General features: G+C 42.6%; 1 protein-coding gene across 8 annotated transcripts in view; it reads right to left on the bottom strand.

Annotated features, from left to right (window-relative positions):
• Window positions 1-25932, bottom strand: part of prkg1 (protein kinase cGMP-dependent 1) — a gene marked incomplete at both ends in the record, with an annotated part of 172294 nt that overhangs the window by 67361 nt on the left and 79001 nt on the right. The window lies entirely within an intron of this gene.

The following is a 25932-nucleotide window of genomic DNA, read 5'->3' as shown; positions in this document are numbered from 1 at the left end:
TTTGGGATTTTGTGATCCCCTGGTTGGGAGAGCAGCCCCATAGTGCCTGGCCTTGCACAACACTGCCAGTATTTGAAATCATGCACATCTCATCCTCAATAAATACTGGAGTTACCCAGGGTTGCCCTGGAGCCCTCCACCATACTACGCCCACAACTACAGGTATGTAGGCAGAAACACAATCACCAAACCAGGACATGACAAACCCATTCACAAACCACCTCATGCCTATTGGCATGATGCCTATTGGCATGAGGTGGCAGAACTGTCGCAGTGGTGCCAGGAAAACAGCCTTTTCTTGGACATTGGAAAGACCAAAGAAGGGATTGTGGTCTTTTGTATGCAATGGCAGGGGTCTTATACGCCCGATTAGAGGGTAAATAGCTACCTAATTTCTCAAGACAGATTCTCTTCTTGTTAGGAATAAACACAAAAGCACCCAGGCCCCAGAATCTGTCAGCACCAATGCCTTGAACATTTAATGGGATTTGACATCACTGTTGTCGACTACGAGCAAAAAGTAAAAACAGTCGTAAAATAGAAATTTAAAATAGAAGAAAATAAATATAATATATTTACAGTGGAAAGGGGGAGGTAGTATAAGCTTTGTCTATTAACAGTTTAGAGTAGCAGCCGCCTGTAAGTGACTTTTCAGACCGTTTTTAAAGGAAGTTAGGGATTTACACTCCTTTAAGGCTTTCAGTAGGGCGTTCCACATGTATAGCAGGAGAACGAATTTGATCCTTTTTAGAGATAAATCTGGGTTGAACGTGATTTGTGGAGCTGCCTCTGGTATTGTAATTGTGGATATCCTTGAAGTTTTCGAAGTATTTTGTCAAGTACATTAAAGGACAACTTTGTTTTTTTACAACAAGGGTTCATATTTTAGATTGTGATTAAAGAAAAGAAAAGATGTTAAAAGGTTTTCATTTACTGCTTTCTATAGTTTTAGCAATTTTAGTATTTTGATTTCAGTGGGTGGGGGCATGCGTACAAGTGGCTAAATCTTTTTAGACACAATAAGCCGGCAAATTCTTTGTTACTATTTACACCAACCCCCATAAGTCACAAAAAAACAAAGTTGTCCTTTAACAAATTCAAATGAGATATGCCAAGGTTAATGTATTCAAATGTGTTTTTTTTTCTTTTCTTTTGCACTTTCTATTAATACTCTTAAATGCTTCAGGGGAAGCACTTGTAATTGCCTTGTTTAAATGTACTTTACAAATAAACATTGCCTTAGGATTGATTTGATCCGTTTAAAATAGAAGCAAAGAGAGCAGGCTGGTGACTGGTCCTGGGTCAGCCTCAGGCCTCTCCTCATGTGTGTCTGGAGACTTTATCTCTACTTACAGCAGACAAGCTAAAGCTCAGGCTGGTCGCTCAACGATTTTGATAATAGAAGTACATATCGAACCCATTTAGGCCTGAACACATTATTACGCAATATTTTATGCTTTAAATATTTAAAAAAATAGCAAACAAGCTCACAGCGCGGCACCGAGTGCCGTGCTGCGAGCTTGTAGATCTGCTATTTTTGCTAAATCGTGAAAATTTGAATTTTGACCCGATTCTATAAGTGTCTTTTGAATCCTTCTAAGATTTTTTGAAAAACCTATGTTTCTATGTCAGCAATCTGGCCAGCCATCGTCAAAGAAAAGGTCCTTTTCACTTAACTGGAGCTCAGTTAGTCTGTTCTTGAGAGACTTCTATGTCAGTGGTTCTCAAACCTTTTCATGTGAAGGACCCCCAAAATGATATTTATTTGACCACGGACCCCCATCTCAAAATATTTAGTTCCAGGGACCACCCAGAAGCAAAATTTTAGTTACAAATGTTCGCTTTGAAAATACATATATTCAAAGATTTGCACACATTTTCACGACTTTTTTCCAAAAATAGCAGATCTACAAGCTCGCCGCGTGGCACTCGGTGCCACGCTGTGAGCTTGTATAGCTGCTATTTTTCACTGGTTAAAGCATTCAATAATTCTAGGCCTAAATTAATACGATCTAGTCATATAACTGACTTCACACTTAGTCAAGCGTCATTCCCACCGGGCACAATGAAGATAAAGATAAAATTATCCCGTTTTAGAAATCGTTCTCAACTGAAGTGGACGCCGGTAGCGTCCTGTTGTCGGCAGGACAACAGGATGGAAGTTGATGTTAAATATTGTTTTACTGTAGTTATCTTTGGGTCCGCGTCAATATGCCGACGGGCCGGTATGCCGACGGTAGACCTTCACATGAAAAGGTTTGAGCATCACTGACATTGAAACATAGGTTTTTCAAAAAACCTTAGAAGGATTTGAAATATTCAAAGACTTGCACAAATCTTCAAAAATAGCAGATCTAGCAGTGTGGCACTCGGTGCCGCGCTGTGAGCTTGTATATCTGCTATTTTCCAAGAGTTAAAGCACAAAATAATGTGTTCCCAGTCTAAATGGGTTAAACCCCCTACCCCTGTGACACCCCTGATGATGAATCAACCGAGTGTGAGAATGGCTGGGCAACAGAATGCATTATTTGGACAATAATTACTTGCGCCAGCAGAGTGCGCAAGTACTGCGGTCGGTGTTTCTGACGTGTATCTGTCACGTATCTGTCTGTGTTTACGCCTGTAGCCAATCAGGGACCAGCATTATTGGTGACGTCACCATCAACAGCCAATGAGGGACCAGCATTCTTTGTGAGATCACCAACAACAAATGCAACCTGATATATAAATGAAAAGGAGAGCTCTTCTGGCACACAAGTACTGTAGGCCAGGGGTTCCCAAACTGTTTTGTCTTTTTTTTTTTTGGCACCCCATGAATATTTTTTTTATCCGTGGCACCACTACATTATAATTTTCACTCCCAGCACCTTATATTTATAGCACATCGTCATTGTCGGGTGTAAACCTTGTATGTCCAAAACCGTTCGTTTTGTATTTATCATCTATAAAATGTACTAAACTAGTGAAAACAGCAGATCTATAAGCACACAAGTTGTGTGCTTGTAGATCGGCTGTTTTCACTAGTTTTGTGCGACAGTCTTGTATGATGATGCAGGGCTTTTCTTTACCAAAAGACATACACATTTGAAACCCTGGACTGCCGTCACGGCACCCCAGGGTGCCCCGTCACCCACTTTGAAAACCCCTGCTGTAGGCCACACATGGCCACGAGTGCATAAGTTGGCACGTTGGCACCTCGACAGAGTGCAGTCTAGTTTAGGTCTGTGATAGGTTGCTGGGGGGTTCGTCCAGAGGCAGAACAGTATAAAGACGTGTGATTGGATGCTGGGGGGTTCCTCAAGAGGAAGAACAACAGCCTTCAGGGAAACCCTCTGGTTGCCCCAGGGGAAGGCACATGGGTGCTCTCACTATGGCAACAGGCTGTGTCGCCATGGCAACTGAACAGGCAACAGAGCGGGACAGGATGCGAGGGAATGTGTGTGTGTGTGTATGTGTGTGTGTGTATGTGTGTGTGTCTCACACATGTGAGAAAGGGAGAATGAAAGAGATGTTGCCAAACTTAAATTTAAATAAATTATATTTATCATCTTAAAAATGAATATATTAACTCATCTGGTGCCGATCCCGAACTAGTTCGGCTTTATTTCAATCCAATACAATCTTTTTTTTATTAATTCACTTACCCCGAGCTGCTTGTAGAGTCGTGGGTGGTCCTGGCTCGCTAGCCGCTAGCCAGCTAGCCGTTCTACTCTGTCCGACGATATATTCCATTAAAAATGGTTTAAAATACATTTTTGAGCTCCCCAATGTTCACCCGATGTTCGGCGCCGCTTCCGATGAGTACACGAGTGTGCCGATCCCGAAGTAGTTCGGCTTTATTTAATTATATGAATAAAATGATAAGAGGCCTTCTGAAGCCTGGCTTGATTTTTGTAGCTACTAGCCGAAAGCTAACAACGTCCCGGCCGGCCGTAATTTGCGAACGCAATCGCCAATCTCCGCCTAATCCAATGAAAGACCGCATCTTTAAAGGCTTATATCTCTTTTTTGTGTTTTAGGAAAGCGGCGCGAGGTTTATTTACGGCGAAATCGCCCAAAAATGATCTTTTAGATGACAAAATGGGAATAGCCATTCTGTTAGCATCTTCATCCGGGACATTTCCATGCCGTGCATGAACGTGAGCACGTCAGGTCCTGGAAGCTGAAGTCCTGGAAGCTAAAGCGCTCGCCTATGAGAGATGCGCTGGCATTCTTTGGCCCCTAGAGGGCGCTGGCGCTCAAAGAGTTAAAGAAAATCTCCAGATCTGCTTTTTCAGCAAGCAACACTACATTACCGTATGTCTAAATCAGGCTTTAGACATAAAGGGCTGATGGTTCCCTTTACAAAACACCATGGTGAATCTGCCTGAGGTTATATACTACTGTATGCAGTAATAGTCAGGAGGTATTATCAGAAAAGTAGCCAAACCTGGAATAAATTCCTTACCAAGACATTTCTTCACAAAGGTGTCTAGTAACACAAATTGAAATTCAACTCCCCTAGGGGAACCTGTGACAGCTGCTGAAAGTTTGGGTGCCTCCAGGAACAATTTAAAATGTTAAATTCTGCCCAACAGTAAGTAGCTTGTGAAGGGTCATACTAGGGGTTATCCATGAATCAGAATCCATTGCAAGCATTTGTTTTGCACCAAAATCCCTCGGTGGAAAGAACAGCCACACCTTTTTTTCTTTTTTAACTTGCAAACCCATTTTTTGTGTGAAAAGATATACTGCTCGGTGAAAAATATGTTATTATTTCAAACACTACAAGAGTCAAGTTCACCTAGAGGGCCTGATATCTCCCCTGGCCAAGTATGGATTCTGTTTTTGGCAAATGTGGTTTCATGTGGGTGACCCGTGTTGGGGAAATCTCGCTCTTTCGACGAGTCATTCTTTCGACTATGAGCGTCGGCAGGTTAGCTACTCACCCGCGTCACGGTTACTGAGGTTAGGGTAAGGGTTTGGGTACCCGTGTCGGCAGGTTAGCTACTCACCCGTGTCGGCAGGTTAGCTTTTCACCAGGTTAACATTCACCCGTGTCGAAAGAATGGACCGTCGAACAGATGCTATGTCGCAATATCGACACACTCCCACCCGGGTTAACATTGTTACAATAATAATAATAATATACCCATTTCATTTAAGTATTTTTTTTGTTGCTTCAACCTGCTCCGTGCATGTGGCGAAAAAATCCCAGGAGGAGATAGATTTTAACTGTTTTTCATATAATTCAAAATGGTGGGAGATCTAAAGGTCAGAGATCAAAAGTCCGATTGTCACAGTTGTTTGGCATGAGGAGACGCATATGTGTATTGTATACAAGGCTGTGGGTCAAACAGAGCATGAGCTATACCTGTTTACATTTTGCACTTTCAAAGGCTTCCTACAGCGCCACCCTTTGGCCAATTGTTTTGCGTTTTCTCCGTTTGGCATAGCCTTCAACCAGATTGCCGAGAATAATAATAGAATCATGTACAATCTCAATAGTGGCTTACAAGCCCCTTAACATATGGGATGCTCAGGTTTATAACATTTCTAGCTGTTGCTGCTGCCGCCGTTCACTCACGCTTTATTTTGAAGAGCCTCGGAAGCTTCGTGCGTGTGCACGTGGGTGTCCACTGACGATTGAGGAAGATAATCCATTTGTTTACAAACGCTCGCGAAACTAAAATCCAAACCGCGGCCGACAATCGCGGTAAAGTATCGCCGTGAAAACAATCAGATCTCTGCTTCCCTGGCGTTATTTTCACCTCATTCATAGATAAAGCCCTTTTTATGTTTCAGAGTAGAATGGAAATCAATGCAACCAGCTCGTGCCATTTTCTCTCTCTCTCTCTCTCTCTCTTTCTCAGCTACGGGGTGACGTATGGACTCGGGTCATTCAGAGGGCAGGCAGCTGCACGTACAGTTAACCCTTTGTTGTCTCGTTCAGGAACGAGACAACTCCTTTTGGCATGGTGACCCCTAGTGGCCTTAACTCGTTACTGAACGAGTTTGGCACCCAAGTTGTTAAGGGCCGTTTATAGTTACGTATGTTTGATTTTGAGAGCTATGTTGATCTCCCGCAATGAGCGAGAAGCCCCTCACTGCAGCTTGCAGAACTGGGCGGGGACGGCCGTGTGAGGGATACTTGCAATGAGCAAACGCGACATAGCGCCTACATTGTTGACAGAGAGGTTTATAGGCATCGGTGCTAGTCGCTGTGCTGTCTGGGTATAATATAAAAAATACTTTACTGGAGAATGGATGAGCGTGGACACGTCCCCTGGCCTGTTCACTGTTCAGCGTGTTGGTGACTTTGTGATTTCTTTTTTTTTTTAATGCCCACGGCAATGCATAACAGCTAGTCACTTCCACCTACGTAGGGTGACCATACAGTATGTCCCGTTTTGCGCGGAACAGTCCCGCATTTCAATTACTTTTCATGCGGCCCGCAAATTGACTCGCTGACCCGCATTTTGATCAACAGGCACCAGTTATCAAATGTGCGTCTAAAATCTTGGTTATCAAATGGCTGTGTGACGACTGACGAGAGGTCATCAGGGGGCGGGCCGCTGTGTGTGTGTGTGTGTGTGTGTGTGTGTGTGTGTGTGTGTGTGTGTGCAACTGTGCATGTGTGTGTGTGTGTGTGTGTGTGGCCGGCCGCTGTTGTCAATCAAACAGCCACTGGGCACACGCAGGGAGGTCAATGGAGGTCAAAGTTTAACAGCACGCCCACCAAAACAACAAACCACGAAACGCAGCGAGCCCATGGGAAAATATCATTTTTCAGTTTTACACGGAGGTGAATACGACAATGTGAAACGAGAAACAACACAGACAATGCGACACTCACAAAAAAGGTGTGGCTCAAAAAGAGGCTTCACTATATGGAAAAAAGATTCCCAACACAGATAAGTTAACAGCAGCTGAAAGTTACCAGTACCACAGGTCAGAAGAATAAGCTCTCATCAGTTATTTTTCCAGACTTGATATTGCAAACATAGAAAATAGCATGTGGCGTCGTACAAAAGCAGCATAGGCCTACTGATGAGCTGTGACCTGTCAGTGTGGAGAGTTATTTGAGAGACTTAAAAAGGGATATTTCACTTTAAAAAAAAAAACATTTGGTAATTTTATCAGGCTTTTATCAGGCTTTTATGAACACCCTGAACAGTTTTTAATTAGCTTGATACAAAATTTAGATATTTGATGTGAATGTTACCAGGCCCAGGGCCTCTCCCCACACACCCATAAAACTCCATTTTAATCATGATAGATTCATTAAAAACACCCATTATTTTTTCTGGTGACTCATACTACCCTCCTAATATGTGAGCAGGCCGTGTTTTTTCGATAACTTTTTTCATTTATTTTTAATTATATATTTTTTGTATATAGAGAGAGGCCCTTTCACTGCTCCCTGTTGAAAGCGGAATATCCCTCTAAAAAGTAAAAACACCAGTGGTTCTACAGCTATATTCTCTAGCAGAAGGCCTTATTGGAAGCAACACCCTCAAGCACAAAGATATTAGCCCGAAAATATTGTAAAATATTTTAAATAGCCTATATACATATTTATATATTCAAAAATATACTGTCTTATTGTCACATTTTAATACCATGATACGGACAATATATTGTGACATGCATGGGGAGGGTTATTATTATTATTATCATACCACTTTAACCATTTATGCTTTAACTATTAAAAAATAGCAGATATACAAGCTCACAGAGCTTGTAGATCTGCTATTTTTGAAAAATCATGAATATTTTGTGCAAAGTCTTTGAATATGTTTCACCTGATTCTATAAATGTCTTCTAAATCCTTCTTCTAAATCAGTGGTTCTCAAACGTTTTCATGTCAAGGACCCCCAGAATTACATGTATATTTGGTCGCAGACCCCTATCTCAAAATATGTTGTTCCAGGGACCTCCCAGAAGCAAAAACACACATATTATTAAAGGTTTAGATTTATATATGTGAGACCCATATACATTGTACACATGTATAGGTCAAGAATATTCATTTGCCATGCTTAGATTTGAAATAGAGCTTGGGTTTGGAGCTTAATCACAATTAAGGCCGGCCTTCTTTTCTCAGTAGAACTGGCTTGATTAGATTAGCATTTGACTAATCTCTCAGAGTCGCTACGCTTCTGAGGAAGAGAAGAGAGACAGACCGAGTGGGCGTCGCCCTTTCTTTGCGATGGCTCACCAGATTGGCATTTGACTGAAATGATTGTCATTGGAGCGTTTACATAACCTACTCATGATGATACTATTACTGTATGTAGTATTGAGATAGATTGTAGGCTACTTATCATCAAAATTAACCATATCAAAATGTAATCAGTCTGCGGGACATTTCTCTCTCAAAATAACAACCTTTCTGTGTTATTTCTTATCCTGGTAAACATCATGGGTCTATGACAGACAGCGTCCTTGTTCAGCCACGCCAGATATCTTTTCTCTTTTGTAAAACAAAACTGTTTGCTCAATCTCATTGTAATTCAATAGAAATATATTTTTATGCCAAATTACAAAACAAAACCCGAGTGGCCCGTAACGGTCTTGTCTGATTCCGTCCCGTTCTGATTGTTTTTTTTTTTTTTGAGACCCGTGACATTGTCCCGAAATCCGTTTATTTCCAAGGTTCCGAGAGACCAGACCATTATAGCTTATGATGATTAGGCTATTAAAAGCCCCTTGTGCGTGCCTCTGCCTTTCATGTGGCGAGGTCTACTCAATCTAACACTCACTTTCTGCAGCCTTGCGCTGTAAACTGATTGACAGGCACTGTCAGAAGTCAGATCGGAGGTGTAAACTTTATCATGTAACGTAGACTTATTATTGTCCAATGCTGCTGGTTGGTTGCCTAGGAATCTATAATATTAACATTGAAACAAAAGCCAGGGAGAAAGGAATGCTTTTAGGCTATTTTCTATCTACAGAGGTAAGTCATTTTCCGTTTGTTTGTCATAGTTGTACGCTCACCGGCTCACGCTGGTGCTTTCTCATCAGCCGGACGCATCACTCGTGCATTACGCACAGAAGGTCTTCCCCCCCCCCCCCCCCCCCCCCCGTTAATCTGATCCTAGACCAGCATAATCATCACAGTTAGACAGCCATTCTATTCTATCACTAGAAATGGTCGAGTGAGCTTCACTTTGTATTGTGAGTAAGACGGGACCTGTTGTCGCATTGCCGATTAAAATATAGACCTAATCTCTTTAGGCCTAAGCATATTTATTAAACCACAATCGAATGTTGTTTACTTGCATAACACTTTTTTAAATTATATTTTATATTTAGTTAGTGGAAAATGTTTCAACATCTGATCTCTCAGTACTGTTGCCTCAAGTTGGAAATGAGAACATATTAATGCTTCAGTACACTTGTTAAAACACCAACAATGCAACACTGTCTACCTATTACAACATTAGAGTGACAGACACCCAAGTTAGAGATAGGAGAAGAGTGATCTAAGCCACACACTCAGCTCTTGTGGAAATCTCCAATTCTGGTCTTCTGTTGTAATTTTTTTTCTCCAGTCGCCCTGTTGCTCCGTTTTTGGTTAATTTAATTAATTGTTTTGTATTAGATACCTGCTGTGGCCATCTGTTATTTGATTGATTGAATACTTTAGTCAGTACACATGTACACAAATGTACACAGCCAGCCTACACACCACCTCACCGACAAGAAGCAACCACATATTTTTTTTTTTTACTTTTTTTTTTACTGGTCTCCCTCGGAAATGGTGGCCGAAGTGGGCGGAGTTAACTCCAAATCGGCATACAAAACGTCATACGCTTATTCTCCATACCACACTCTGACAAAGTGGGGAGTTAATTTACATAATACAGAAGGAAAAAAGTTACAACGCGGAGGAACAAAAAGTTAGAACATGCAGTTTACAGTTTACAGTTTAGGCATTTAGCAGACGCTTTTAATCCAAAGCGATTTACAATAAGCAGGTAATACACATCACTATAATCACTATAATAAGCACAAGATAATATGTCAGTACATCAACAACAATATAACAATATAACAAATGCATAGGAATATCGATCTAGAAAAACAATAACATAGGTAGACCACGCACCTAAATTAGTAAGAAACTTCTAAAACCTAAAATAAATGCTATCTAGCTTCATGTATGGTCATTGATGGTCATTGAGGGAAGGGGTGTTACAGTAGTGCTATGGGTTTAGGTGGAGTCTGAAGAGGTGAGTCTTCAGTCCACGGTGGAAGCTAGGGAGTGAGTCTGTAGTTCTAAGTGCGACAGGGAGTTTATTCCACAGTTTGAGGGAAGGCAAACTGTCTAGGACGAGTGGATTTTTGGACGGAGATAAGAGGTTTCTGCCTCAGAACAAGGACATGACACATAACCACACATTGAACGAGAAACCTCTCTGACCAAAGTCTATTCAACCCTTTGAAAGGTATCTATGCTTTTATTTATTTTTTATTGCAATGATTGCTATCTAGAACAGTGGTTCTCAACCTTTTCAGGCTGTGACCCCCAAAATAATTATATTTTAACTGCCGATTCTACAAAATGACGTCTAAATGTTTTTGTGCCAAGCACCCCCAAAATGATATGTCATTACCACCCACCACAGTGTTTTATTATGTGTGTGAATATGTTTTACCATAACCCCATTTCTAAAATAGCAAAAACAGTGGATCTGTAAGCTCTCAGCGCGTTGCCAAGCTATGCGCTGGGTGCTTGTAGATCAACTACTTTCAGTTTTTCACTATTTGTTTGGGGCCGAAAAGATAAAATGTTTTAAAATGTTCGCCTATAGTGATATTCTCAAAATAGGGACGCCACATTTAAAGTGGTCAATAAATGAATGGTTGCATTAAACAATAAAAGGCCTGACTAAACACTGTTTCTTTCCATATTATCTGTGTGCAGATTTGTGAGATGAATGTTTGAGAACCTTCTCATTGCAACAGATACCCATTTTAGAATCATTAAACAGCTTAAATTAGTTTGTAAACAGAGCTGTGTTTTTGTGTTTCTTTACACCCTTCTTGGTGGAGACACACATTAACATGTCAAGCTGGCATGCTCCTGGATTGGCAAATCTCCTGGATTTCTCCTGGATTTGGTATCAAACTCCCAAAATTCACCAGAACACAGGAAATTACATCTACTATGTTAATTTTTTTAAGTCCCAATTATTAACTCAGTTAGCGCCGGGCGACTTTACGAGCGACTAGTTCACTATGGCGTTTGGTGCCGAGCGACTCGGAGCGACTTTTATATAAAAGCATTGTTTAAGCTTTTAATATGTGTTTATAGACGGAGCGAAATGGTTAGCTTACCTCAGCTAATGTCCACACGTAAACCGTGGAAAAAAAAGGATACGATTATGACGTCACCTTTAAACCAGGGCTTCCTGTTGACAACAGGCCTCTGCTAGCCGTTAGCCTCAATGCAACCATCCGACCCTCACGTAGCTTCACTAGGTCGGATTTTGATTCTGAAACTTTCTGTGTGGCATCTATATACGTCCCGATGCCCATACCAATGGTGGTTTGAGACGATCAAGCACGAATTGAACAGTATTGAGCTGAAATGGTGACCGGCGGCCCGTCCATGTTAAGTCAATGAGGACCAAGTCAGCGTCTCATCCTGTTATGTGGATTTAAACAGGCTTAACATGGGACCATGTCAGTGTATGGTGTATGGTGGTCTCTAGTGGTCATCTGGTGGTATGGTATGCTGAACGTGCATTCGTTAAGGTGGTCTGGTTAAGGTGGTCTGGGGGGATACAAAATAGCTATTTCCTGGCGTTATAAGCGCACATTCATATTCATATTTTGGAAATCTGGCCCTGTATGGGTTAAGTAGAATACTTGACCTTATAAATATAGAATGTTTATAATGTGTTATGATTATTTCTTGTGTTATGTTATGAAACATCGCATGTAGGCCTATTATATTACCTATAACCTATACACGAGTGAGCTCTCGGCACCTCCGCGCGGTCCAGGCGAACACAATGGAACGCTCCCTACCTCCGGTTCAGCCAATCACAAGCTTCCACTGCTGGAAGTGGGATGTTGTTTTGATACATGCTTGTGGGTCTGCTGTTTCTTTCTTTTTTTTCTCTCTCTCTTTTTTTGTGTGTGAGACACTGGCATGCAATGAAGTATAAATCAGGCGTTAGACAAACAGCGATAATGATAATGATCTTTATTTATACCAGGTGTTTTACACAAAAGAAAGAAGCGCTTTGAAAAATGTATGCTTTTCTTTATTTTTCAATTAACAAATATGTTCATAATAATAATACTAATAACACATGGCCAGTTAAAACAAAGAATGTACCTTAATTGTTTTGTTATTTCAGGTTTTGGGACGATGGAGAATTTGACCACAACTGCTGTTTATCAAACCAAAGAGGTGGATCTGTCTGGTGTAAATGAATTCGACAAAGTTAAAAGAGCCCTCAAGATCTCATACTTGGTCTTCTACAGCGTGGTCTTTGTGTTCGGCGTGTCAGGGAATGGCGTTGTCATCTGGGCGACGGGCTTCAAAATGAAGAAAACCGCCATCACCGTTTGGTACCTCAACCTCGCTGTGGCCGACTTCTTCGTAACAGCGTACCTGCCCTTTACCATCGCAGAAGCAGCTCTGGACTTCCACTGGCCTTTTGGTCAGTTCATGTGCAAAGTAGAAGCTGTTGTTTTCTACCTGAACATGCATGCCAGCATCTACATCCTCGTGGCCATCAGCGTTGACAGATGTGTATGTGTGGTGTGGCCACTCTGGGCCCAGATCCACCGCAGTGTCAGAAATGCATCCTGGGTGAGTCTGGGGGTCTGGGTGCTGGCCGTAGTTCTCAGCTTCCCTTATTTCAGTTATAGGGATGTAGAGCCCTCCACCGTTAATGAAGATATCTGGTGCTGGGACATCTTTGCGCCCATCGCTAACGGCAGTACACCTGAAGAGTATCAGGTGTGGAAACGTGGACATGTGGCCATGATCTTCACTCGTTTCCTCATGGGATTCGTGGTCCCTTTCACTGTCATCGTCTCCTGCTATTCCGTCATCTTCTACCGGCTCAGGCGTAGTCACTCGCTGGCCGGCCGATTAGGTCGCCCCTTCAAAATCATGGCGGCTGTCATCACCTCGTTTTTCCTGTGCTGGGCTCCCTTTCACGCCATACATCTGATCCATTTTGTGAATGCCCTGGTGACTGAGGTCAGTGATGACACGCTGTACAAGGTGATCTACTACGGAATCTCCCTGGCCATCGGCCTGGCACTTCTCAACAGCTGCCTGAACCCGCTGCTGTACATGTTCATGGGTCGAAGTTGCAAGGATTTTTTCCGCAGGCCTGTCCTAAAGATGCTGGAGAAAGCCTTCACTGAAGAGCCTCAGACCGTTCCGGTAGCCATGTGAAAGAGAGCGGTCGCACATAAGGGTGGCTCCCTCTAAAATTGCAAAATAAATTTGTTTAAACACCTGGGCCGAGGACACAGTTATATTGAGTATATTTCACTTCATATATTGATTAAAAACTACTTGGCAAAAGAGTCATTTCTGACAGTCTGCAAACTGCACAAAATGGCTGAAAATCTAAGGACGGACCTTTCTGGACCCTTACAATCAGCCTGATCTATTGAAGAGGTGTGACCAAACCTAAACGGGACACGAAAACCTGACTATATTAACTCATTTGGGGAGCCTCAGGCCTCTCCTCATGTGTGTCTGGAGACTTTATCTCTACTTACAGCAGACAAAGCTAAAGGTCAGGCTGGTCGCTTAAGGCTTTTGATAATAGAAATACATATTTAATACCATATAACTGACTTCACATTTAGTCATAGACAGTAAAGCATCATTCCCACCGGGCACAATAAAGATAGTAAAGAAGTTAAAATTATCGTTATAAAAATCGTTCTAAACTGAAGTGGACGCCGGTAGCGTCCTGTTGTCGGCAGGACAACAGGATGGCAGTTGATGTTAAATATTGTTTTACTGTAGTTATCTTTGGGTCCGCGTCAATCTGCCGACGGGCCGGCCCGGTATGCCGACAAACTAAACCTAACCCTAACCATAACCCTAAACCTAACCCCAGTAACCGTGACAAGTAACTAACCTGCCGACGCTACTCGGAACAACGGACCGGCGGAACAATGAGCGGACCCCGTTATCTTTATCGTGCCCGGTGGGAATGGCGCTTAAACAATGCGTTTTTTATATGTATAGTAACTCTGCTGAATTTACTTTTATAGATCAGTGCCAAAACGACACTTTCAAATGCTCTGTAGCAGGCGAACATCTACAAATGGGAAGTCTGTTTGTCTATGAGACTATCCAGGGCTAATCTCAAACAAACCAGTGTAGGGATGGGAGGAAGCTGCGGGGGATTTGTAAGATGTATGGTTTAACTTTTCACGTTTGTGCCTTCTGCTGTGTGCAGAAGTGAAAGTGCTTTTGGAGGTGCGCTCTATAGAGGCCTCTCAACATGTTTTTGTAAGAAATGGGGGCCCCAATCACACATAAACATGAAAGGGGGCTCGGCAAATGCCATTCCATGCTCAAAGGCATCATTCAAAAGAATTGTCACTGTCTTGGTCTCCTGAACTGGAATGCAACATTTTATGCTTGAAAATGCCCAATCGAAAACCTAACCTGGCCAGGTGAACACACGTCCACACAACGAGGAGAGCACAAAGACTCACACAGAGACGCACAGACGAGTGATCTGTCTAAAGTTTAGGCAGATAGGTATGTGTGGACAAAAAACATATGCTGTTCAATATACTATTTCAAATTATTTGTCAAGTAGGGGCCTGTCGCTTTTTCTCTTCCTCTCTGTCAGTAGTGTAATTTCAGAATTTGCAAATAGAAGTTTGATCAATCACAAAATTGCTGATTGACAGACACTAGGCAATCTAAAAAACGCTTAGAACTTAACTGCAACTGCACATTTTACTTTGATAACCAGTAATCAAGGCTACTGGATTGTTAGGGCAGGCTGTATTTGTGTTTCTTCTTGCAAAGATTGTTTTTGTCAATGTACTTCATGATCAGGGCAACGGGTCCCACTGTTGTAGAGTAATACATGCTGAATTGCTCATAATACAATAGATTATCAGAGACACTTTTGTATGAATATTGTTCAGATATTTTCTAGTGTTAATTCAAAATTAGATATTCCTTTAAATTTGGGTAGGAATGTAAAAAAAATAAAAATGAATTTGACGATGCCCCATGGAATTATATGTGCCCTTTTGAAATTCCAGACCCTGCCTCTCCAAATCCCTCTGCACGTCCCTGCATTTTGGCTACCATATTAAGTGGTCAGTTGGGTGGGTTGCGTGCATTTTCAGAGGATGTTTATTTTAATGATGAACAGGTGTGTCACAATGGAGAGAAAAGTGGGACTGAGTTACTAGGGCCCAAGGTGGAGGGACCTTAACTCAACGGATGCCCACGAGGTGGCAACGCGTCAATCTCTTTGATGTCTACGTGTGCCCAACGGCGCGTTTGCCGCGTTGTACAGTAAACTATACTGTATTGTAGCACCTGTACTGTACTACCGCGGTGATGAAACGATCTCCATTTCCCAAAATGCAACGCAGGATCACATGACCGGGAAGTGCCGTCTGCCTCGTTCACTGCCCTGTAATGCTGCTGCAAAAACATGCAGTTTTCTCCTAATCTAGCTTTTAAATCACTTCCATGTTCAAAACGGCGGCCTCTTCTACCAGCCGTCACACAAACACTGTGGCTTAGGATTGATAAAAAACTGTCCTGACTGAAAGAAAAGATTTTCGCGAAATAAACAGGACATGCTTGGATTACATTTACTCAGATTACTTTTCTCGCCAGTACCTCGAAGATAGGTAAAATGGCGGGTTGCCATGGGCACCAACAAATTAAATGTTGAATAATTCTGGGCATCCAATGTGTTAATTATTTTATACTTTAACTCTTGAAAAATAGCAGATATAAAAGCTCACAGCGTGGCACCGAGTGCCGTGCTGCGAGCTTGTAGATCTGCTATTTTTTAAAAGTCGTGAAAATGTGTGCAAATCTTTGTATTTTTTAAGAAAACATTTGTAACTCAAACTTTGCTTCTGGGGGGTCCCTGGAACTAATTATATTGAGATGGGGGTCCGTGGTCAAATCATTTTGGGGGTCCTTCACATGAAAAGGTTTGAGCATCACTGACATTGAAACATAGGTTTTTCAAAAAACCTTAGCACGATTTGAAATATTCAAAGACTTGCACAAATCTTCACGATTTTTCAAAAATAGCAGATCTACAAGCTTGCACCGTGGCACTCGGTGCCGCGCTGTGAGCTTGTATATCTGCTATTTTCCAAGAGTTAAAGCACAAAATAATCCCCTTATCCCAAGTCTAAATGTGACACCCCTGATGATGAATCAACCGAGTGTGAGAATGGCTGGGCAACAGAATCTATTATTTGGGCAATAATTACTTGCGCCAGCAGAGTGCGCAAGTACTGCGGTCGGTGTTTCGTGTATCTGTCGCGTATCTTTTGCGTGTCTGTCTGTGTTTACGCCTGTAGCCAATCAGGGACCAGCATTCTTGGTGACGTCACCATCAACAGCCAATGAGGGACCAGCATTCTTTGTGAGATCACCAACAACAAGTGCGACCTGATATATAAATGAAAAGGAGAGCTCTTTTGGCACACAAGTACTGTAGGCCAGGGGTTCCCAAACTGTTTTGTCTCAGGGCACCCCATAAATATTTTTTTTATCCGAGGCACCACTACAATTTTCACTCCCTGCACCTTATATTTATAGCATATCGTCATTGTCGGGTGGAAACCTTGTATGTCCAAAACCGTTCGTTTTGTATTTATCATCTATAAAATGTACTAAACTAGTGAAAACAGCAGATCTATAAGCACACAAGTTGTGTGCTTGTAGATCGGCTGTTTTAACTAGTTTTGTGCGACAGTCTTGTATGATGATGCAGGGCTTTTCTTTACCAAAAGACGTACACGTTTGAAACTTGGAGATACAAGGTTTCTGCCTGACAGTGACGGTATTTTAGTGATTATGTTGCGAGGAAAACATTGAGATAATAGCCATTTTGGTTAAAACTGACGGAAAACTGAATACTAAATATATTTTCAAGTGTCCAAATAAATTCCACATATTATCAAATGATCTCGCGGCAACCCTGGACTGCCGTCACGGCACCCCAGGGTGCCCCGTCACCCACTTTGAAAACCCCTGCTGTAGGCCACACATGGCCACAAGTGCACAAGTTGGCACGTTGGCACCTCGACAGAGTGCAGTCTAGTTTAGGTCTGTGATAGGTTGCTGGGGGGGGTTCGTCCAGAGGCAGAACAGTATAAAGACGGGTGATTGGATGCTGGGGGGTTCCTCAAGAGGAAGAACAACAGCCTTCGGGGAAACCCTCTGGTTGCCCCAGGGGAAGGCACATGGGTGCTCTCACTATGGCAACAGGCTGTGTCGCCATGGCAACTGAACAGGCAACAGAGCGGGACAGGATGCGAGGGAATGTGTGTGTATGTGTGTGTGTGCGCGTGCATGTGAGAAAGGGAGAATGAAAAAGATGTTGCCAAACTTAAATTTAAATAAATTATATTTATCATCTTAAAAATGAATATATTAAAGAAAATCTCCAGATCTGCCTTTTCAGCAAGCAACACTACATTACTAAATCAGTAACACTACTAAATCAGGCTTTAGACATAAAGGGCTGATGGTTCCCTTTACAAAACACCATGGTGAATCTGCCTGAGGTTATATACTACTGTATGCAGTAATAGTCAGGAGGTATTATCAGAAAAGTAGCCAAACCTGGAATAAATTCCTTACCAAGACATTTCTTCACAAAGGTGTCTAGTAACACCCCTAGGGGAACCTGTGACAGCTGCTGAAAGTTTGGGTGCCTCCAGGAACAATTTAAAATGTTAAATTCTGCCCAACAGTAAGTAGCTTGTGAAGGGTCATACTAGGGGTTATCCAGGAATCAGAATCCATTGCAAGCATTTGTTTTGCACCAAAATCCCTCGGTGGAAAGAACAGCCACACCTTTTTTTCTTTTTTAACTTGCAAACCCATTTTTTGTGTGAAAAGATATACTGCTCGGTGAAGGTAAATAAAAATATATTATTATTATTTCAAACACTACAAGAGTCAAGTTCACCTAGAGGGCCTGATATCTCCCCTGGCCAAGTATGGATTCTGTTTTTGGCAAATGTGGTTTCATGTGGGTGACCCGTGTTGGGGAAATCTCGCTCTTTCGACGAGTCATTCTTTCGACTATGAGCGTCGGCAGGTTAGCTAGTAGCTACTCACCCGCGTCATGGTTATTGAGGTTAGGGTAAGGGTTTGGGTTAGGTTTAGGCATAGAGGTTAACATTCACCCTCGTCGGCAGGTTAGCTAATCACCCGCGTCGGCAGGATAGCTTTTCACCAGGTTAACATTCACCCGTGTCGAAAGAATGGACCGTCGAACAGATGCTATGTCGCAATATCGACACACTCCCACCCGGGTTAACATTGTTAAAATAATAATAATAATATACCCATTTAATTTAAGTATTTTTTTCTTTTTTGCTTCACCCAGCTCCGTGCACGTGGCGCAACAATCCCAGGAGGAGATAGATTTTAACAGTTTTTCATATAATTCAAAATGGTGGGAGATCTAGGTCAGAGATCAAAAGTCAGAGTGTCACAGTTGTTTGGCATGAGGAGACGCATATGTGTATACATGGCTGTGGGTCAAACAGAGCATGAGCTATACCTGTTTAAAGTTTGCACTTTCAAAGGCTTCCTACAGCGCCACCCTTTGGCCAATTGTTTTGTGTTTTCTCCGTTTGGCATAGCCTTCTACCAGATTGCCGAGAATAATAATAGAATGTACAATCTCAATAGTGGCTTACAAGCCCCTTAAGGGCCGTTTATAGTTACGTATGTTTGATTTTGAGAGCTATGTTGATCTCCCGCAATGAGCGAGAAGCCCCTCACTGAAGCCCCTCACTGCAGCTTGCAGAACTGGGCGGGGACGGCCATGTGAGGGATACTTGCAATGAGCAAATGCTACATTGCACCTAGGCCTACATTGTTGACAGAGAGGTGTAGAGGAACTGGGGGACACGTGAGCGCACACACACACACACACACACACGTGCGCGCACACACGCACGCACGCACGCACGCACGCACGCACGCACGCACGCACGCACGAAACCTTCAAAGCCAGAGGATCAGATTGTAACTTGTTTGACCACGATGACCACTCGCTGCTCACTCTGTTTCCTTTTAATTGTCATGTATTGTATGTTGTGCAATGACCAATCAATGTATGTAACGAAACCTGTTTGTATGGTTCCATGCCATTGTTGTGCTGCTCCGTCCCCTTATGCCTAAGGGGCAGAGCCAGACAATATACAGGGCTGTCAAGTCTCACGCTTTGAGCGTGAGAGACACGCAATTTAACCTCTTCTCACGCCACACGTCACACATTTTTACAGCCATCCCACCGACCTCTCCCGAAAGCTGCGGGGGTTTTCTCACTCGGTAAAAGTCGCACAGAGAATTCTAAGCGCAGTGAATGCAGCTGCACTGCTCCTCCACTCTCTCTCCCCTCTACACATACACACATGCAGAAGACGGAGCGAGAGAGAGAGAGCCCTACAGACGGCGGTTGCTGCGAGCTAGCGGGCCGCGGATCGCGGCGCCCCGCGGTGGAGAAACACACTCGCTCCGCGAGTAAACGTCGAGCGATATTTCACAAAGATGACCACAATCCAGCTCTTGCCTCCCGCGAGCGCATGCACGAACGAGCCCACGCGCAATAATTTCATGGGTTAACACGTATATCCACTTGTCTTCAACCCTAATATCCCCTATTCTGAGGAGGGCTTTAGAAGAGATAGGGCGGTTTCCACCAACACTACTACCGGTACTCTACTGGAGGGAAGAATCCCAGTAGCCCAGTGGTTCTCAACTTGTGGGTCGGGACCCCCAGTGGGGTCCCCAAATTATTTTTGGGGGGTCGCCATGATTAACTTAATGTGCAACATTGTTTTCTCACTCAACAGTATGCTAAACAAACTAACATAATGTTAAAGTGTATAGAGGGCATCTGCACATTTCTAAAGTGACAATTTAAGGACTTTTTAATAGCTCTAAAATGACAAATTAAACTGTCAACTGTACAAATTGTCAAGTATTAGAGGCAGACATTGTGAAAATAGCAGATCTACATGCTCACATGTATCTGCTATTTTCACAGTAGAGCCGTGTTATGTTGCCTGAACTCTTATAGGGTGTGTGTGGGGGGGGGGGGGGGGGGGGGGGGGGTCAGCAGTAGTAGTGCAGCAGTGTTCACTGTTCAGCCTGTAGGTTATGAATTGCGGTGTTGCAGAAATTCTTTTTTTTGAGCGGTGGTCACAACGCTCCTATACGTGGCCGTGTGTGTGGGTCTGTCTGTCTGTCTGTCTGTCTGTCTGTCTGTCTGTCTGTCTGTCTGTCTGTATGCGTGTCTGTCTGTATGTAGCCTGTATGTAGTACCTTTTGTGACCACACATGTTAAGGGAGGGGCGCTGTTGTTCAGGCCAGGCCAGACACCCACACACACACACACACACAATATATATATATTTGTTTTGCTGTTGCGCAGCCTCCACGACCACCGCTCAGTTCACACGGGTGTGATTTTTTAGAGAGAGAAATGCTGTCCACGGATTGAAAATAAATGGATGATGCGATTTAAAAAAAAAAAAAAAAAAAGAAGAGATTCATAATGAATTATGAAAATATATGTCGACATGCAGAAATGATGAAAGCAAATGCAAGTGACCTGGTGTCTATTTTTTATTAATTCCTCTGCAGGCACCTGTTTAGTGCTGTACCCGGACACTCCGCATCACCCCCCGCCTGCTGCGCCTGACGCCCAGCCTGCAGCCGCATCATTTCAAAAAAATTAAACTGGAGGGAGAGCTGAGACACATGCGGGGCCTGGAAGAAGCCTACAAGAAGGCACAGGGCGGCAACAGCACTCACCCTGGAAACCATGGCGCGGAGTGACATGCACGGGTGATGGGGAGGACCGGGTCTGCACATGACGGTGTCTCCAGACGAAATCAACAAAACAGGTTGTATTAAAGGAGGGGGAGCAGGAATCTTTCTTTATCTAAATAATGACGCATATCTCTCAAAGATCCCCTAAGGATGTCCAAATAAATTTAAAATAAATAAATACACAAAAGACATAGGCACATTTGAAGTTATAATCAGTGTCTCCCTCTACACCCTCTACTTCCTTCTGCTTCCCTCGACTTCGGGACCACGCCTCTTCCGTGACGTTCTGTTCCGTCACAGCGCTGATAATGCCTCGGCTCGTTTCAGTCAGTGAGACAGGCAGACAGACAGACAGACAGACAGACAGTCCCCCCCTCCCCTCTGCCTGTTTCTGCAGGACTCTCTGCAGTCTGCACTGTTTAATGTTCTGATTGTGTGTACTTTAAGCCTACTTCAGTAGTAGCAGAGATAGCCTACATTGCAGACTGTTTGATTGCGTGACTGTTTGTGCTCGCGGCTCGCTGCACGCACGGACATGTCCGCATCACCGCATCATGTGTAAAGTAACAAGTATATTTACTCAAGTACTGTACTCAAGTACAATGTTGAGTTATTTGTACTTGGATATTTCCAATTTCCAATACTTTCACTTCTACTACACTACATCTATCTCTGAGGCAAATACTGTACTATACACCATTAAACTAATTTGAAAGCTTTAGTTACTACAGAAATACATATAATATTATAAAACATACATTAACTACTTTAGCCCTATTTTATACCTTGGCTGTTTGAAACTAGCCGATCTGCAAGCTCACAATTGTGAGCTTGTAGATTGGCCACTGCGCGTCGCATCCTATAGGTGACTGTCCATGCTAGAATGATATGAGAGTACTTTTACTTAAGTAAAATATGAGTATCTTTTCCACCATTGCCGCCACCGCACGCTCGTCGCTTGCATGGGCCGTCTGTCTGCGAGACAGACGGCCCACCGCCCCGCCACTCGCGTTTGTGAAGGACCTTAACTAATTCCAGTGGAATACATTTGTCTACCTTCTTTTGGGTGAGTTAATCCAATGTCGTGTCATTGTTTGGTCCAGATGTAGAGAACACATGAATCGAGAGACAGGGGGAAAAACGAAGGGAGGAGAAAAAAAAACAAAAAAACAAAAAAAACATCCACAGTCAAACACAGAGGCAACTCCAGCATTTGGCCGAAACGAGCGCTCATGTGGGCTTGCTGTTTATCAGTGCCTCGCTAGAGAACCGGGTCGCGAAGAGACACGCCCCCAGGCTAGTAAAATAGGTGCATGCTTCACTATATAAATGGATACGGATAAAACAGCTTATTGATTCTTTATAAAATATTGCAAGTATATGGCAGAGGCGTTGTTGGTCATGTCAATTAAGAAAGTTATGAGTTCACTTTATTATAAATACTGTAAAATATTGTAATGTTCCCCACTCATTTCAATGGGATTTTATAGAACCACATGATATAGATCAGTGCTCAGTCGTCATGATTTTGCTCGGCCATTCCCGAGCTGGTGGAGGAAGAGTTTTGAGAAAGTAGGCTGTTGGAATTTCCGTCTGAATACAGCTCTGTAAACAGGCAAGATAACTATATGGTTGCATTGGCAAATATTTTCACAACTACCAAACAATTAAATTGGGACAAAGTAGTAGTTATTCTGCTACCCTGTCTTTAAGCATTCAAACACACAGCCAAGATGAGTTATGCGTTCAGAGTGTTGCTCATCAATGGACATTCCCAATGGACATTCCTCGCCAACTCACATTCTGAGTTTCTCACTGTTAAGAAACTCACCTAGAGATCTAATCTAGGCCTGAGGTACTCACTGTTCTTTGTGTAATGACAGAAGGCCAGTGAGTTCTCATGTGTTCAAAAGCAGCAACCCGCTTCTACATTGGTTTCATATCAGTGACCAAACCAATTATGAACATTGGACAATTACTGGACATATGCGCACATGCAGCTTGGAAAAGCAAAGATGGATCACCACATTTAGATTTGAGAAGAAACTGCATGCTATGTATTTTGTTGAATTTGAGAAATTGTATGGAGTTATTTTGCAAACATTTTGGGAAACGCATTCAAGTAAATTTACAGTTATTGTTTTAATTAAGCTATAAATTGTTTAATTAACAAAAGGGAGGAATGTTAGGGCAGTACATTTATGTAACTATACATCAGTTCGACCAATTATATTACACAGTACAATATGGTATAAATGTCCAGTCAGAGAGATACTTCTGCTGCACTCCACCTTTCTGGTTTGATCTGTTTAAGGCCTTCAGGATAAGACAAGTTATGTTCTTGAAGTTGGGGAAAGGTCCATTAATATACTGAAAGAAGACGCTGTTGCCTGTCGCTGTGTGTCTAGTGAACGAGAGAGAGGGGCGGTCCTGCTGCCGCCAGGCTGCTGACTGGCACCCGGAGACGGGACCACATTACCCCGGTACTGGCCTCTCTCCACTGGCTGCCAGTCAGGTTCAGGACCGATTTTAAAATCATTTTATTTGTTTTTAAAGCTTTAAACGGACTAGCACCACCCTATATCACAGAGCTACTCCCCCCCCCCCCCTTCTAAAAGTTCCTAAGGCCAATCTAAGGCAAAAGGGTGACAGAGCTTTTTCTGTGGCTGGCCCAACTCTGTGGAACAGCCTTCCGTCCACTGTTAGGCTTGCCCCATCCCTGGACATTTTCAAGTCCCGACTTAAAACACATCTCTTCACCCTAGCATTTGAGCCATAGACCCCTACCTCCCTGTGCCTTTTACCTGTCATTGTTTTTATATCTTAAATGGTTTTGGTTTTTAGCTGTAGTTACAAGGTTTTAAAATGTTCACAAATGTTTCTATTGCTTTTGCTTTGTATTGTATTTGCTTTTACTGTGTTTCTCATGATGTACAGCACTTTGGTCAACCTGGTTGTTTTTAAATGTGCTTTATAAATACATTGACTTGACTTGACTGTGTGTGTGTGTGTGTGTGTGTGTGTGTGTGTGTGTGTGTGTGTGTGTGTGTGTGTGTGTGTGTGTGTGTGTGTGTGTGTGTGTGTGTGTGTGTGTGTGTGTGTGTGCGCGCACATTCGGCAAATTAGTTTCTTTTAACTGTTGTAAATATTTAGAATCAACGTGTACAGTAGCCTATTGAGAATATGTATATCAAATGAGAAGATGAAAATGGAGTGTCTCAGTGTCAGAGATGGATGGATGAGGGACAGACAGCTAGCATGTAACACAACAGTGATTAAGGAAGAGTGGGCACTTTGATGTCAAATTTGGCAATTATTTGTATACATGTTAAAAAGTCAAATATTTAGAAAATGGCCTTAAAGGAGTAGTTCACCCCCAAAATGACTTTTTTTCTATTGATTAATCACGCCATGGAGAGTAGAGTTCAATAATATTTTTTGGTTTTTGTCAAATTTCTAAGACAAAAATTTGATTCGAGTAAATTTACCCCCATTGATTCCGGATGATTCCCCATTGATACCCGTTTCAAAACGGGTCACCATCCGGAACGAATGGGGGTACATTTATTGTTATCACATTTTTGTCTTGCGACAAAAAACTAAAAATATTATTGAACTCTAGTCTCCATGGCGTGACTAATCAATAGAAAAAAAAAGTCATTTTGGGGGTGAACTACTCCTTTAAGTAATGTAACACATAGGCATACATGATTAGAACATGATTGAACATTCCACAATTAAGGTCTAATATTTCTACAATTGCTGTCCTTTCTTCTGTATAACTGACTAGCTGGAGCAGGAATGTATACACAGTTTATAAATCTGATGCAATTATGCCAGCATAAAACCTTAGCCTTGGATCAAGAATATCATAGATGTATTTTATTTACATTTTTATATCATCTATAAAATACAGCTTTGATAGCCTTGATCCTAGGCTAATTAACCCCAAATTAGGAGATCCTGGGAAGGCAGACAGACAGCTGTCAATCTGGGCTGGGGCCCTCACCAGTTAAACAGGCTACAGCTGGTGTTAGGAGTAGGCCTATTTTTATGGGGGATGATATTTTGAATGGCAAAAGGGACAGGACAGGACAGTACAGTTCACTGATACAACTTCTACTGAAAAGATTTAAACCACAGAAAGCTCAATGGCTTGTTTGGCATTGGGGTCCTATGTACTCAATTCATAAAAAAAAAAGACGCTGGTATTGAGGATGAACGAGGACGCAAGTTTTGCGTGCACACGCGTGTCAGGGCCAGTGATCATCAAAATCCACTGGCTAGTAAATTTCCCTTAATGTCTACCCCTGGGTTACGTCATACTGATGACATTCAATATGTAACCATGGCATTTTTTGTTGACTCATGTGGCGTACGTGATGTCAGAGCCTTTTATGAAGTGATGTCACAATGAGTCAGCGCTTGCGCCGATTTCCTCCGGAACAGCCTGATGTCAACAATCAGCTTCGCATAAGGAGATTCCGAACGTATTGCGCCGGTTCGGGAAAAACGCGCGTCGGGTTGGGTCGAGGCCCGGCACTGCACTCTGCGCAGCGGCGGGGAACGCACGTGCCGAATCTGAAGCCGGTAGGACGAACGGTTCTCGAGATACGCGGATTACAGACACACACACACGCAGACAGAGATTTGTCGCATTTATAGATAGATTATCATACATAACCTGGTGTTACTGAACGCAAATCTGTGTCACTTTAGATTTTAACCACTTTAACCATTTATGCTTTAACTATTAAAAATCTGCAGATATACAAGCTCACAGAGCTTGTAGAGCTGCTATTTTTTTTAAATCATTTTGTGCAAGTCTTTGAATATGTTTGACCAGATTCTATAAATGTCTTCTAAATCCTTCTTCT

Source organism: Nannobrachium achirus (assembly GCF_963921795.1).
Source record: "Nannobrachium achirus genome assembly, chromosome: 18".
NCBI lineage: Eukaryota > Metazoa > Chordata > Actinopteri > Myctophiformes > Myctophidae > Nannobrachium > Nannobrachium achirus.
This window is presented reverse-complemented; position numbering and strand designations above follow the sequence as displayed.